Source organism: Mauremys mutica, chromosome 1 (genome assembly GCF_020497125.1).
Source record: "Mauremys mutica isolate MM-2020 ecotype Southern chromosome 1, ASM2049712v1, whole genome shotgun sequence".
In the NCBI taxonomy this organism is placed as follows: Eukaryota; Metazoa; Chordata; order Testudines; family Geoemydidae; genus Mauremys; species Mauremys mutica.
Window position 1 is genome coordinate 225,779,853 of NC_059072.1, and position 14,160 is coordinate 225,794,012.

At 46.5% G+C, this 14,160-nt stretch overlaps 1 protein-coding gene across 4 annotated transcripts in view; it reads right to left on the reverse strand.

Moving 5' to 3' along the window:
- CDKL5 (cyclin dependent kinase like 5) overlaps positions 1-14,160 on the reverse strand; it is a 212,252-nt gene that overhangs the window by 147,222 nt on the left and 50,870 nt on the right. The window contains exon 1 of one of the 4 annotated variants that reach the window (XM_045017635.1): positions 12,720-12,758. The exons of the other annotated variants lie outside the window; for them this stretch is intronic. The gene's annotated coding sequence lies outside the window, so the exon portion shown is untranslated. Of the gene's footprint in view, positions 1-12,719; positions 12,759-14,160 lie in introns of those variants that run through there. 4 annotated transcript variants of the gene reach the window in all.

Genomic DNA, 14,160 nt, shown 5'->3' on the forward strand with positions numbered 1-14,160 from the left:
GGGGTATGGAATGGCATCCCTTCACATACAGAGTTGGGGTTCAGCCACCAGATGGGATAAGATTTCCGTCGGTACCATGAGCACTGTGTCTATATTGTCCCGGCCTGGGCGGTACACGGATGAGAGCCAGGCCTGAAGTGGACGGAGGCGCAGTCTGGCATGTCTGGTCACGAAGGTGCAAGATGCCATGTGTCCCAGTAGACTGAGGCACATGCATGCTGTCAAGGTCGGGAAGCTTTGGAGGCCGTGGATAATGCTCGCCATGGACTGGAAGCAGGCGTGCGGTAGGCACACACGGGTGAAATTTGAATCCAGGACTGCTCCGATGAAGTCTATTCTTTGGGTCAGCTGCAAAGTGGACTTTTCGACATTGAGCAGCAGGCCCAGCTGTCTGAACAAGCTCATGGTGAACTGAACATGAGATTGCACCTGGACCTTGGAGTGACCCCGAATGAGCCAGTTTTCAAGGTACGGAAACACTTGGATCCATGAATTTGTTGAGTCCACGCAGGTCCAGAATGGGCCGTAGTCCCCCCTTTGCCTTGGGGATTAGAAAGTAGCGGGAGTAAAAACCCCTGCCCCTCGGTTCCTTTGGAACCTCCTCTATAGCTCCGATAGTTAGGAGTGTTTTCACCTCCTGCAGGAGGAGTTGCTTGTGAGAGGGTCCCTGAAGAGGGACAAGGAGGGAGGGTGGGAAAGAGGGAACAAAAATTGAAGGCGGCATCCACTTTCCACTGTACGTAGGACCCAGCGGTCTGTCGTTATGCGGGACCACGCAGGGAGGAAATAGGAGAGGCAGTTGGTGAAAGGTGGGGAAGGATCCTGGAAGGACACTGGTGCTCCGCCCTCGGGCGCACCTTCAAAAGTTTTGTTTGGGCCCTGCCGATGGTTTGGGGGGACCCTGGTTCTGGCCCGTCTGAGGACCAGATTATCTCCTCCTACCACCTCGGCCGCGTCTTCTAGAGAAGTCCTGTCTCGGCCGGGGGTTAGTGTAGGTGCGCTGTGGCTGAGGTCAGAAGGGCCTATGTTGCGTCACCGGGATATGCATGCCCAATGAACGCATGATGGCCCGGTTATCCTTCAGACTCTGGAGTCAGTTTTGTCTGAAAATAGACTATGGCCATCAAAGGGCAGGTCCTGAATAGTTTGCTGCAGTTCCAGTGGGAGACCGGAGACCTGCAGCCACGAAAAGCGGCGCATAGCTATGCCCGAGGCTAGAGTCCTAGCTGCCGAGTCAGCTCCATCTATTGAGGCCTGCGAAGATGTCCTGGCTACTTTCTTGCCCTCCTCTAGTAAGGTCCCAAACTCCTCCCTGGACTCCTGAGAAATAAGCTCTGAACTTTCCCATCAAGTTCCAGGTATTATAATTATAGCGACTCAAGAGGGCCTGCTGGTTAGCCACTCTGAGTTGTAGGCCGCCAGCAGAATAGATCTTGCGGCCGAATAAATCCAGGAGTCTAGCGTCCTCGGATTTAGGAGTGGGAGCTTGTTGGCCATGTCTTTCCCTCTCATTAACGGACTGTACAACGAGGGAGCACAGTTGGGGGTGAATATTACAAGTACTCACAGTCTTTGGAGGGGACCAAGTACTTCCTCTCCATCCCCTTGGCAGTGGGAGGAATAGACGCCGGAGATTGCCAGATCATATTGGCATTAGCCTGGATGGTCCGAATACACAGCAGGGCTATACGTGTCGGGGTATCGGCAGATAAAATGTCCACTACCAAATCCTTGACCTCCACCACCTTGAGGTCCATGTTTTGTGCCACCCTGCGAAGCAAGTCTTGGTGTGCACGGAGGTCTATAGGTGGGGGGCCAGAGGAGGACGTACCCACCACTGCCTCCTCATGTGAAGACGAGGAGGATACACCAAGGACTAAAGGGTCCTGGGGCAAGTCTTGCTGTGGGGGGGTCCGGCTGCCCTAGGTCCACCATGCTAGGGGCATTGGCCTAAGCTAGGGTAGGGCCGTTGCCTTCGAGCCCCCTGGGGGGGGAAGCAACTGACAGTGGCCTCTGGGGCCCAGGGTTCTGAGTGGGCAGAGCAAGAAGCCCCGAGGGGACACCTTGGGCCTGATGGTATGCCCAAGGGGTCCAAAAGGACCATTGTGGGGGTCCCCAAGCAGGATCCTGCCCCTCGTCGTGCCATTGGCTAACACTGTCTGCGTCCTGGTCATGGACGTGGTAGCCACTTTCTGCTTAGGACAACCTTGAGTTGGGGTGGGACGGCCAAGGTGGAGCCGATCGCTCATGCCGGGTCACACTGTCCTGCATTGTCGCCCCGCGCTGCGGAGATGGAGATCGGTGCCATGGTCTTGAGCAGTACCGCGACCTGGATCAGGACCGACTGTCGTATCAGTGCTGGGAGGCAGATCTGGATCTCAATGAAGATCTACGGGCGGAGCAATGCCGGGATCGACTCCGAGCAGATCGACACCGGGATCAGTGCCGAGAGCTGGACCGGTACCGACTGTACCAGGAAGAAGATTTTTGTGAGGTGGGGCGGCGCCACGAGTGCAACTGGCGCTGAGATGGTGATCGGTGCCGGGACTGCGAGCAGTGCCGTGGACGAGACCAGCATCTGGATTGGGACCATGACCAGAATTGGGACCGGGATCGGCACCGTCCCGTCTCACTTTGCAACGGAGAGCACACCATGGAGGGCTTTCCTTTCAAGGGAACAGCCTGCACCGGCAGTACCGAAGGTTGTGACGGTACCAGCTTGGTGAGTGCAATCAGGTCACGTGCCATGGGAAGTCACCAGCGTGGAAGGTAGGCCGAGCTCAACCGTGGTACACACCGGGGAGCTTACGTGCACTGGTCTCAGCGGCACTTGTGGCGCTGGAATTGACAGTGCCAGAGTTGGAGCCTTCGCAAGGTGGTCCAGCATGAGACACTGCTCCAAGGCAGGCACAGGCAGTGCCAGCAACTGCACAGGAGCAGCAGGTTGCTTGTGCTGCTTCTTGGGTACCGGAGACAGCGAGCAGTACCGTGCTGGTAGTGGTGCCAGAGACGTCCGATGCTGGGAGTCTTTGCCGGTACTGGGTCACAAAGCTGTTGTTTCCGGTGCCAGAGGCACAGTTTGGACTGATGGGGTCGGCGCCGGGTCTCAACGCGGAGCTGAGGACATTGGGCTAAGTGCCTCTTCCATAAGGAGCTGCTTCAACTGAAAGTCCCACTCCTTTTTAGTCCGAGGCTTGAATGCCTTACAAATGCGGCACCTATCTGATTGATAGGATTCCTCCAGGCACTTCAAACAGGAGTCATGGGGATCTCCCGTAGGCATTGGCTTAAGGCAGGCTGAGCACAGTTTGAAACCTGGAGACCTAGGCATGAGCCCAGGTACCGGGAGGGAGGGAAGGGGAGAAGCCCCTTACCCCCAATTACTATGTATACTAACAACAACAACAACTACTATTAACTACAACTAGAAACTACTAACAACTCTATAAAAACTATCTACAAGTATAAACATGCTAAGAGCTAGGGAAGTGGCGATCAACTAAGCCGCGCTCCACAGTTCCAACAACCATCTCGGGCGGTAAGAAGGAACTGAGAGGGCACTGGGTCGGCAGGGGCATATATCGGCACCATAAGGGCGCCACTCCAGGGGGCGCCTCAGCCGACCCACCAAGTGTTGCTAGGGTAAAAAATCCTCTGACGATTGTGCACGCAGCGCGCGCACATCTAATTGGAATTGATAAGAGCAAGCACTCAAAGAAGAAGGTGTATTTTATTTCTTACAAGAATAATTGACTCTAAATGATCTAGTTGTGCATTAGGAAACACATGATTACAATGCCTAGTTATCACTGTAACCCTCATCCTCCCTCTCCTGTTCCTTTCCATTGTTTGTTACATACACTTCTTGGGGTTTGTCTTTAATTAGATTTTAAGCCCTTTGGCACAGCGTGACAGAGTCTGCTCTATTCACCTCTCGATGGCACCTATTTGTGGCTCATCTAGGGAATTAGCTCTGCCATCTGGTTGGACACCCCTTCCTGCAGTTACTCAGTCCATCATTCTACTCTCTCACTTCCCAGCCTCATGCTCCTGGAGCTGCAGTGCTTTCCTCTTCATAGCTTAGCCCTCCAGCCAAGTCATATCAAAGTTCTCGCCCTCCTTCTGAGGTATCTGAGGTATCGCAAGTCCTTTGAAGCAAACAGTCCCAAGCAGTCCGCTCCCCACTGCCTGTGCCACTCCCCCAGTGGCTGGTAGGGAAACCTACACCCACCCTCTGCACTGGCTTCCAGTCCAGGGACCCTCAACCCAACAGCTCTGAGCTTTTATTCTCCCAGCCCTTACTGCCCCTTCCCTGGACCACTCTCTGGTTTTCCTGCTCTTGCATCAGGGAGTGTGACTGCAGGTTTCTTCTGCCAGCCTGCCAACTTCCTCTATTTATAGATCCTGCCCAGCTCCTATCCCCAGCTGTATTTCACCTGCAATCAGGCCCTAGCACTTCCTAGGTTTCCTCCAGGTGCAGCCTAAGATTAATTGGCCTCATTTATCCCTTCAGGCCTTGTATGGACACCCCATCACATGCAGGAACACTCCTTTGCTCTGCACTAGAGATCTCTGGGTGCTACTGCAATACAAGAGTGTCATGTTTGAGATCAACTTGCTGTGCCAGTGACACTGCATTGATTGAAGTGCTGTAGGGGAAACCTGAATTTGAAGTGAAGTAAAAAAAAATTTGAGGGGCGGGGGGCTGAACCAAAATGAAAGCATTAGGCAAGCGATTTGCTTCATCTGCAGGGGTAGGGTTGTAGTAATAAAGAGGAGTTTTGGCTAAATCATGGACTGGCACAAATGCCAGCCTCTGGGATGACTAAGACAAAAGAAAGATAGCTTTTCAAGGAATTGTGACAGAGGATCTAAGGTCTGTCAGTTTATTTATTTATTTTTTATTACTTTCTCTCACCATAATTTAAGGATCACATCCTAGATATCTGCATATTCATCAGAGATGAAAACTGAGGCCTTCTCTACACCAAAGAGGGTTTGTTGGTGTAGCTATACCAGCAAACCCTGCAAGTGTACATGCAAATTATAACAGCAAGAGAGCTTATAAAGCAGTTCTCTGAACAAAAGAATGTATACTGGCAAAAGCACTCTTTTTGCAGGTATAAAAAAGTGATGTTAAAGAAGAACCACACACCCCTCTACATGACAATACTATACCACCCAGAATGTCGAATGTAGACCAGACCTGGCTCTATCCAGCTAGAGGGCATGAGCTAGCTCTTATAGAAATGAACAATGAGAGATCAGATTTTAAAAAATGGAAGTTACTTGGGTTTTTGACATACCAGCTTGGGAGACAAGGCAGCTGTGGAAAACTTCCAGATGGATTTAGGAGACAGATATATGGTGTTCCTCCCAAATATTACTGCTAATTAAAGACTTATGTCTAAGCATTAATGAAACCATGGACTCTAATACCTGAGCTGCACATGACAAGAAAGGCATTGCTAGATATGCAAATTACTGAGAAGAGAGACTCGAAAAACAGGTCCTGGAAAAAGGGAGTTAGCATGTAAACAGCAAGAAACGCTGACAGACTTATTACAAAACGAGAAATAAAGGAAAGGATGGCATTTAGGAATGTAAGCTATTCACTTTTATTTTTATCCCTCTGTAATTAGCCAACTCAATGAGGCATTCTCAGTCTAAGAGAAGTAAGGCCCCACACCAGGGGCGATAGAACAGGGGAGCTGGGGGGCGATGGCCCTCCCATTTTTACTGGCGGTAAGGGCAAGTGATGGGGGAAAAGGGGCAAAGAGGAGCAAACAGGGGCAGGACCTTGGGGGGAAGGGGCGGCACAGGAGCAGGGCCTTCAGGGAAAGGGCAGTATGAGAGCAGGGGCTTGGAGAGAAGAGACGGTGTGAGGGCGGGACCTCGGGGGAAATGGGCAGCATGAGGGCAGGGGTTGCAGGGCCATGGTTTGGGCACCTGTGCCCCCCAACACACACTTTCAGGGCACTTCCGCCGCTTCTGCCCCACACTCAACTTGGCATTTTTCTGCTTGTCCGCTGAAATATAATGCAATAACTTCTGAACACAGCAACTATCAATCCAGGGAATGTTCTGGGCATCAATGGATGGAATCCTATGGAAAAACAGAGGGAGGATATGGGGGACACAGAGCCCCTGGCATCTCATTAACAGATTCTGCTATCTATAAAGCAAAGAACTGGTTGGTGACACCAGTTAACCATATACCACCGTCATCCCATATCAGTTCTGCCCATCATCCCAATGAATATTAAAACATTGACCCCTGAATGACTGATCTCCCACACAGAATGAAAAGAAATAATTGACTACAAAGCGTGGGAGTGAGAGTGAAATAGAAGGCTACTAGGAGCCCCTAGCATGAAGGATGGAGGGAGAGAGATCAATATACAGAGCTCCTGGAAAGAGGGAGGAGGTGGAAGAGTTGCAGTGAGTCCCTGAAATATAGGGGACTGGGACGGTGGCACACAGGGAGAGGGGAAAGGGGGGCTACAGAAGCTATAAAGTATGTAACCATCTAGTGTAGCTTATGAGAAGTATAATGCAGATAAGTCATTTAATTCACTTTTCCCTTTGCTTACTACATCTTGTCACTGTTGTATAAGTAATTTCCCCAGAGAATAAAAGAGAACACCATAACTTCTAAGGAGATGTGCTGATGGCTAAAGAGTTTATAGAATTTATACTCCCAATCAATTTCTGTCAAGGGATATGAACCCTTTACTTACCACCGAAGGAGCTGTTTAGCCATTAGGCTGCAGCAGATGAACACCAGGGGAGAAGCCAGAAGCTGAAGAAAAGAATAGTTTGCAGTGTTTGTCAAATGAGTGGAGGAAAGAATTGATTAGAGATTATTTCACAAGCTTTACTTACATGAAGTGGTGGGATTCTCTTTGGAAATTCCATCATGAATGGCTTTTGCACTTCAAAACAAGAATCAACTACCATTCTCTTTCTCCTATTCAAGCTAGGCCACAAGTTGTACAAAATGGGATGCAAAACATGGTGGCTACAATATGGTCTCAACAATGAGTCAAAGCAGAGAGAGACAGATGAATTTCACAAAAGCTTAATATATATCCCACAAAATTACCCTATAAACATCACTATAAATTAGATTATTATTGGCGAACAGAATCAGCCCTAAACATATTAAAAGACTGCATAATTAGGCCCAGAGACAAGAACCTTCAAAAGGAGGTCCCTCAGAAAAAGTATTTGTTAAATATTACATTTTAAGCTAAACAGAGAATACGTTAAAAAAAATCCAAATCTTAAAACCACCAAGAAGCTAAATCTATGAGTGGCAAAAATTCACACACGCAGCTTCATCTAATCTATGCAAGACAGTAATTATACAGTGTTAGAGTCTACCCATTATGCATAACAAAATGCAAAGCCAAAAAAAAAAAAAAAAAGGATATGCCACCAACTAGGAAAACAACAAATTTATGCATGAGATTGTTATTGTTTCTCAGTGACACAGTATGGCTAAAAATACAATCTCTTTCCTGTTCCTAACATAGATCACTAGCAGGGTCTAATACCTAGTTTCCTCTGTTATCCTTGCACAATTATTAGCGTTCTACTCACTCAGCAAAGCCATAAGAAGATAGTGAAGAATTATTATTAGGTTTGCTGGATTGTACTTGAGAATATCTTCTTTCCTAATAATACAGCCATCTTTCTTGTCAAGATAAGATACCCGCTGATTTAAGAATGGTTGAGGACTTTTAGCCACTGCTAGAAACTTTGTTCGTTGATTTGGTTTTTATTATTATAAAAAGATGCCAATTAATCCTTCCTAACTCACTTTAGTAGGTGGTGTTCATTAACCTGCCCTGCATATAAGGAAGGCAGGAGTAGTCCTTTCGTCAGGATAACCTAGAGTCTGGTTAAGCTGTGCTATGAGAGGAACAAGAACAGCCAACCATGGGGAGAAGGTTTTGGGTTGGGATCTGTTATAAGCTTTCATATATATTATATACATAAAAATCTACTCAGACCTCATAAAATCCATATTTTATATATATTATATATATATAAAATCTTTGCTCAGGTTTTTAATAGCTTTCAAGGTGAGAATCACTGTAGGTATTTTTCCTCTTACCAAATAAAGAGTAGCGTTTCCTTTTGAATATAAAAATATACATTGAAAGGAAGCCCTAATATAGTAGGTGGTGGTGTTTTTTTTTAATTAAAAACTGTTTTTATATGTAGCTTGTTGAATTGGAAAAAAAATCTTAAAATCTCTTATTTATTGTGCCAAAAGCTTCACTTTGAGATACTCTTCAAGACCCAGGATGTTAAATACATTTATTTGCATCCACTTCTTTAACTATTCAGAATGCTAGTGAGTTTAGAAAAAAAACGCACCTGTTTGCTCATATGATGAGGGTATTTTTTGTGGGAGGGGGGAGTGAGGGAAGGTTAAGGCAAAAATATATGCATGACAAGTTACACGATAGTATGTAATACTGTATTGGTAGCTGAAGTATTTTTCCACTGCAGGCTATCAGACTGCAATAATTCTATTTGTACTTTTAAGGCTTGAAACACACCTTCTGTTGAATGCTGTGAGTCACAGTTTTAATGACAGCGTGTGATGTTCTGTAGCTATGCAGCTTATGCAAGAGAATACTATTTGCATTAAATACCCAGATTTAGAAGCCACCTTTTCTTCATCATTGCTAATAGTGAACAACAGCTAGTAGTAAAAAAAAGAACAGGCATATATTCCCTGCATGCACTCTATCATTGCTTTATAAGAATTCTAGTTTGCTACCTATTAGATGGAATGTGCAGAAGATTTTGTTGTTGTTGTTGCTGTTGGTTTTTTGCATGCATTAAACTTAAAATCTCCCTTTCTGCAAATAGGAAAATATGACAATTAATTTTTAAAAAGTTTACAATATGCTTTAATTACATAGGCAATTTTTTGGAAGTTTTAAATGGACAGTGTTCTTCCCCCTCCCTTCCTCTACTCACAAAAGAGGCATTGAAGTATTTTAAAATGAGAAACATAGCCCTCCGAAGTAAGGTAAGTAAAAGTCTGACAAGCCCAGTTTATAGACTGGAACAACCACAAAAACAAAAAGCCAAGGATAATGAGTTTGATGGTGTCAGTTACAAACACTTTGTAGCACCTCTCCCCTCTTATTGCCAATTCTATTCTCCAAAGGCAAGGAATTGAAATAATCACGATTCCTGCTCTTAGCATGAGAAATCTATCATCTTCAGTCTCCTGCTGGCTCATAAGAGCCGAAGGATGGTGCAACAGAGACACTAACCCAGACAATCAAGTAACAACTGAAGACCACTTTAGCCCATATTCTGGACGTGTAAAGGGATTGGGGGGAGAGGGGGAATTGTGCTATCAATGAAATACTTTAAATTCAGTTGTTCTTAAAAGGGGTTGGAGAAGTCTCATTTTATGCTTTTCAGTTCTGACAGTGCCCCATTATTTATGTACTGTTCTTTGTCTTTTTCCTCAAAGGTAATTACAGCTAGGGAGTTTGGCAGGGAACTGCTCAGAGCTGCCTCTGCTACCAAACCAGTAAATGAAACGCTTGTACGGATACCATTGTGCAAATAATTTGGTTTCACTAAACTCAATTTGAAGAACTGGGGATTTGACCCTTCATCCTATATTTGTTTAACAGGGTGTCTGAACTGGTTCTTGCACAAACTAATGACAAATGAGATTAAGAAAAATATATGAAAGGGGCAAATTCCAACTTGAGTAAAATTTCCTACCTAGAATTTAGACTGTAATCAATCCTCCTTTCCACTACCTTGTAAGGGATGAATATGAGCAAGTGATATTCACATTTCCACCCTGCTCCAGAACAGCCATCACCTGATGTTGAAATTTACCACTTATGTTTCAACCATAAAACAGACTCCAACCCAAAACCTCCCCACACTTGGCTGTTCTTATTCCTCTCATAGGCCTTGTAGTGAGGCGGCCTGGCTCCCGACGGCCCCTGAGAGAGAGGAACCGGAACAGCCACCTCAGTGGGCGGAGCCACCGCCACCTGTTCCCGCCCCCCGGAAGTCAAGGGGCGGGACAGGAAGTATAAAAGCCCGGCCTCAGCGCTCAGTTGGAGCCCAGCGGCCGGAGAGGACAGACGCTCCTGAGCGGGCTCCTGCTGGACCGAGCCTGCCCCGAGCCCGGTACCCTGACGTGGACGGACAGAGCCTCCCTCGAGCCAGGTATCCTGACGTGGACCGACCGAGCCTCCCTCGAGCCTTGTACCCCGAGGTGGACTGGCCGAGCCTGCCCCGAGCCCGGTACCCTGAGGAGCGGCCCGAGCGTACCCCTGACCCAAGTCCGGAGGAGCAGCTCGACCTAGACCGCCTTCAGCGCGCCGAGGAGCCCATGGTGTGGGACCCCGCTGCCGAGCCCAGCGATGAGCAGGTACCCGAGGAGGGGGAGATGGAGTGTAGCCCGGGGGTAGCCGACCCCTGTCCGGCTGAGGGCACCAACGTGCCCATGTCAGTGTGTTGCGGCCAGGATCCCCACTGACTGCAGCGGATCCACGCCGCTGCTAGGGCCCCGGGCTGGGACACAGTGGAGTGGGTGGGCCTGTGTCCCCCCTGCCACCCCACTCACGGGTGGCAGACTCCCCCTCCTACCAGCGTTCAGGCAGAAAAGCCTGCACTTACCTGGGCTTCCTGAACTATTATTACAGCTCAGCTCCTGCTACAAGGACCTGAGCCTTGAACTATTGTTTGTTGCCCCGCCCTGACTAAGGGCCTGGGCTTCCTGAACTATTGTTACAGCTCAGCTCCTGCTACAAGGACCTGAGCCTTGAACTATTGTTTGTTGCCCCGCCCTGACTAAGGGCCTGGGCTTCCGGAACTGTTGCTGTAGCTCAGCCCCTGCAACAAGGGCCTGAGCTCTGAGACTGTTGCTATTGCTCAGCTCCCAAGGCAAGGACCGGAGCCCTAAACCCCGTACTAAGTTTGGTGCCCGCCCTGAGCTAGGACTTGGGCTTACTGACTCTGTGATTGCTCAGCTCCGGCTGCAAGGACCGGAGCTTAGAACGGGTTTGCTGCCCCGCCCTGACTGAGGGCCGGGACTTATTGACTTTCTTGGTGCTCAGCCTGCAGGAAGGATCTGAGCCTAGAACTAGTGTTTGCTGCCCCGCCCTGACTGAGGGCTGGGGGCTCATTGCAGTGACCGTGTGCCTTCTGTTCAGCCCCTGCCTGAGGGGCCGAACCCCGAGACCTTCCGAACCCGGAGACTGATTTGGGCCGTGTAGTGAGGCGGCCTGGCTCCCGACGGCCCCTGAGAGGGCACGGCCCCAACACTGGACTATTACAGCCTGCTTAACCAGGTTATCCTGACCAAAGGACTACTGTTGCCTTCCTTATATCCAGGTCAGGTTAATGAGCAATGCCTCCCAAATGGAGTTAGGAAGGCTCAATTTGGCATCTTCCTGTAGGATTTCAACACCTGCTCAGAAATAATCAACAGAAGAATGAATCATCCTGTTGCAATGAAGAGACAAAAGTCCATGTACCCTCATCTCAAGAAAAAACAGTGAAAAGTCTGCTGATTGAGAGCATAGCATTGACATCCTCTTTGTGAGAACTTCAGGTCATAGCAATCTTGTAAAATCTGATACAAGGGCCTGGATTAGAGTTCACAAACGCATCACAGCTTTGCTAGATTCTACATAAAGAGCCTACTTGATTAGAAGGAAACTGCACTTGCAGCAGAGAGTAAGGCATACATATTCATAGCACTATCTACTCTGCCTCACTGTTCTGCAGATAGAACTTTTGTCAAACATTGTTGGAGACAGACACTGAGTACAATTACAAGGTGACAGTCTCCAGTACTAGAAGGTGTAATCTCAAGACAGAAGAAACAGTGCAACATTAGCCTGTTATACCTCAGGAGAATAAACTTTCATTTTAAAAACAAGTAATTCTATCAGATAGGAATGACGACACATTTTTCACTTGACTATCTAAAGAGAGCTTTCCCAGCTTTTGATCACAAAACTAATCTTCTTCCTTTTGTTTACATAAAAGCAGGCTTCTACCTTTTCCTTCCCTGCAAGAAAAGGATGTCCTCAAAGTACGGGCATCTCTCCTAATGCAAAACCATGCGACCTCTGGAAAAATAGTTTTAGTTTTAAAGAAGTTCAATTAACTTTAAAAATATATTAATCCAACTTCTAGTGATTAATAGAAATTTCCCCTGGTGAGTTTATTGCTTAGTTTAAATATATGGTGATATACCTATCTCATAGAACTGGAAGAGACCTTGAAAGGTCATCGAGTCCAGCCCCCTGCCTTCACTAGCAGGACCAAGTACTGATTTTGCCCCAGATCCCTATGTGGCCCCCTCAAGGATTGAACTAACAAGTCTGGGTTTAGCAGGCCAATGCTCAAGCCACTGAGCTATCCCTCCCCGCCTTTTTTGTGCAAATTTTTGCAAAAAATTAACTTCATTTTCCAAAAAGTGATGCAGTACAGTCTTTCTAGGTGTGCAGGCAGGCAGTTCTAGTGACTCAGATGCTGCTGTATATTTGGTAAGTAGCAGCACAGAGAAACAGATTTTTGTTAGTTTCACTGCTGCTATTCAGAACCGGGTTTCATCAGAAAATACCAATATGAAACCAAAATGTTTCACAGAACCCTACTGAGTTCAAACAAACTTATGTAGAACCACAGGCAGAGTTCCATCCTACCTGCTTTTTTTGACAGCTTACTTAGCAAGCTGCTGGGGCCTAGGGTATCCTGGGTTCATGGCATGAATTAGGGCTTCCAGACCACGGTCAGCTGGCTCCCCACTGCCAAATGGTGCCCCACACCTAGCTGTTCCAGGGAAGAAGAAAAAAAAACCAACTACTCCTCAAGGGTAGGCAGTGGCAAAAGTGACAATGTCAATTTCACTCAGCAGCTGCCAGGCCCTTCAGAGATTTTTTTGTTTCAAAACCACCATATATTTCCACAATTTACAGTTCAAGGGAAATTTTGAAATATTTGGTTTTGGTCTAAATCAGAACAAAACCAAATTTTGAAATTTCCCACAAATTGGAAATTCTGAATTCTAGGCAGCTGTATTCAGAACACTGTTGGCAGCAGCGAAAGTGACTAGAATCAAGATATGAGCAACAGCATAGTTCTCCACAGGTTAGTGTAAGAAGAAAAACCCAGATCAAAAAAAAGTGTACAATATGATAAAACTACATTATAATCTTCCATTAAGGAGAAAATTCCACTAAGTGCTAGAAGAAGACAAACAATTTGTTGAAAGAAAACATTAGCAAAAGATTATAAATTTTCTTCCAGAGGGTACATTAAAACAAACATTTCACCTACAGTTCTTGTGTTTCTATGAAATATATATGAAAGCCTTGAGTTAAATGTGTATGTGCCTAGTTCAAAATCATACATCTGTCAAAAGACCTTATAATGAGTATACTTGCACCAAAAATTAAAATTTTTCTTCATCTCCCCAACTAATGTCATCTTAAAAAGAACCAGTAAATGCCATCACAGTGTTGCCAACTTTCATGATGTAGTGTGATTGTTATACCTGCTGCTTCTCTTAAATTCAAGTTCTTGGAGTCAAGCAATTAAGTGAAAATCGCTGCTTCCATTTAAAAAAAAACAACTAAGTTTCTAACACTCATGGTTGCAAAAGACAGCTTTAAAACGTGAACCCTAAAAAGCTCAAAATCAGAATGTAAATAAAAAGAATCCACCGTTTATTTTTCATTTCTTAGGATTTTGCAGGGCTTGACTCATGACTTCTGAATACACCTCTACCTCGATATAACTTTGTCCTCGGGAGCCAAAAAAATCTTACCGCGCTATAGGTGAAACCGCATTATAGCGAACTTGCTTTGATCTGTCGGAGTGCTCAGAGGATGCACTTGAACCTTACTGATGAAATCCCTTTATTTTTAAAATAACCTATCACTAAAAGACCTTTGGCTTGTAGGTGCGTGTACACTAAAAAACAGGCCTTAATTTCTGTAAGCTACCTTAGACAACTGGGGTAATATGAGGGAGATAGCATACCAGCACCCTCTTGTCCAGGAGAGGGTTGAATGGATCCTGTCACCTTATCTACAGGTACATCTCTTCTGAGAATTTTAGAATCACTGTCTTGCATTTTCCTAG